Consider the following 2,611-nt stretch of genomic DNA (forward strand, 5'->3'; position numbering starts at 1 on the left):
GGATGAAACTGAGCCAGGGCTCATCTGGAGGCATAGCAAAGAGGGAGAGAATGCAGGACCTTGGAGTAAGAAGGTGTTGGACATCTTTGCTTTAGATGCTACTCCACATGGCATTTATTACTAATTTAATTGATGAAAATATTTAAGTTCTACTCTCTTAGCAAAGCTCAATTATATAATACAGTGTGATCAACTATGGTCACCATGTTTTACATTAAAACCTCAGATCTTATTCATCTTATAGCTGAAATTTAGTACCCTTTTACCCTTATTTCCCCTACACCCTAGACCCTGCCAATCACTTTTTTACTCATTTTTATGAGTTGACTATTTTTTAGATTCCATATGTAAACAACACCATGCAGTACTTATGTTTCTCAATCTGACTTATTTCCCTTAATGTTCCTTATAATGTCCTCCATCCATCCATGTTGTCACCAATGGCAGGATTTCCTTCTTTCTCGTGGCTGAGTGCTATTCTGTTGGATGTATGTACCATATCCTCCTTATCCATTCATCCACTGATGGACTCATAGGTTGTTTTTATATCTTGGCTCTTGAGAATAATGCTGTACCACCCAGCACTTAGAATGCAGACCATCAGGACTAGAAAGACCATAGCCACGAGAGAATGAAGATGGGAGAGGTGTTTGTGTGGTCAGAGTGGGGCAGGCAATTCAGCACATCACTAGGCCCTTACTTACCTGGGGGACAGGGGGGCATCTAAATTTGCTGCAGAGAGCTGCAGTGGTGTTAGGAATCTGCCACAGAACCCAGAGTCAATCTGAAATTCTCCTTTCCCACTTAGCCCACCAAGTTCCCACCACATCATTCTGCCCCCTCTTATCTTAGAAGTGTGGGCAAATCCGAGTTTCCGTACCAAACCAAATTCTGCTTTGTGTTCCCCGGAAGTGAGTAAATACTTGGTCCTAAGATGCTCTGAGAAAAAGAGGAAAGAATGTAAGCATTTTATAAAGACAAAGATAAACTCTCAGGAGGCTGGGGTTCAAATTGTTCAAGAGAGAAGCAGAACTTTTGATAAGTCCTTTTAAAGTACAGGGGGAACATGGGGTTAACGTGGCAAGACCCAGGCTTCTCGGTCAGAGAAGAAGTGGAGTTGGTGGGGAAGCCACTGCTCGTGTGTCTCACGGAGGCGATGCTTCAGCAGCACGTACTTGGTTCAGACAGAATCATCCAGCTGCTTGTTTTGCGTCTTGCTGGAGGCAGGTGTGAGCAGCCCAGGCTGCTTTAGATCACTGTTTACAGTCTGGAGAAATTGTGTGCTTCCAAGGGCCAAATGCTCAAGTCAGACACACCGTGTTCTTCTTTGGAAACCCGGGACTTCTTGGAGAATGGCTCACATAAAACATGGAGATACAGCAGTTCCAAGTATGAGAGAAGTTGCAGATTCAGGTCCTTTCCTGATATGCCTCCAAGTACATGCATCTGCTGGAAAAGGAGTGTTGCTTTCTGATACCAGGAGGCTGGCCTGCAGGGGTCTCTCATAGTCTAGTTCAGGGGAAGTGAGTAGTATTGCTAACTGTGGCTGAACCCAAATGATGCTTGATCTGAGGAGATCTATGCTCACTTGCTTCTGTGCTTCTTTGTGAGACAGTGAGTCCCCCACTTCACCCCCTCCCAGGAGCATGGCAGGAAGGGAGGCTGGTCTACCCCTGCTACAGCATCCCAGAATGGAACCCGATCTTTGGATTGGGTCCCGCATTGCACGGGAACAGTGTTTGCTCATCTTGGCTTCTGCCTCCCGGAGTGTCCCTGGCTTCAATGTTGAAAGGCCAGCGGCAGAGGTCAGTGGGATGCTGACTCTGCAGAAGGGGTGGTGGGGAGTTAAGATGCTTCTCAGAGGTGTCAACAGTCCTGTGGGAAGCACCTACAAGACAAGTCTGAGGACAAGAGACCAAAAGGAGTAAAAAAAGGAGAAACAGTGATATGAGCAAAAGCCCTATGTCTGAGAATTTGGGAGCTGAGAAGAAGTGGGTACTATTGCCCTGCCAAAGGAAGTCTAACTTATTGCTGAAGACCAAGACAGGAATCCTATGAGGCTGCCAGTTGGGTTCATAGTCAACTTTAAAAACAATCATTTGAGCCCAGCGATGATCACCACAGGAGGTAGAGTCACCACCAGCCTCAAATCTCTATGTCCTTTGTAGACTTCAGAACTGAACTCCAGGTTTGCCTGCCTACCTGGCATCTCCACTTGATATCTCGTAGGCACCCCATATTTCACACATCCAAAAACAAGCTCCTGACCCTTCCTACCCACACCTGAGCCTCCCTGTCTTTTCTGTCCCACTCAATGGCAAGTCCTCCCTTCCAGGAGCTCAGGCAAACATCCTCCAGTCACCACTGACTCTTCTCTTTTGTTTACACTTGTACATGAAATCCATCAGCAAATCCTGGTGGCTGGACATTCAAAATATACAGAATCTGTCAATTTTTTAATGTATGTTTTTATTGATTTCAGAGAGGTTGGGAAGGGAGAGAAATATAGAAACATCAATTATGAGAGAGAATCATTCATTGGCTGCCTCCTGCAAGCCTTACACTGGGATCGAGCCCACAACCCAGGCATGTGCCCTGACCTGGAATCAAA

Source organism: Myotis davidii, unplaced genomic scaffold (assembly GCF_000327345.1).
Source record: "Myotis davidii unplaced genomic scaffold, ASM32734v1 scaffold608, whole genome shotgun sequence".
Taxonomy (NCBI): domain Eukaryota; kingdom Metazoa; phylum Chordata; class Mammalia; order Chiroptera; family Vespertilionidae; genus Myotis; species Myotis davidii.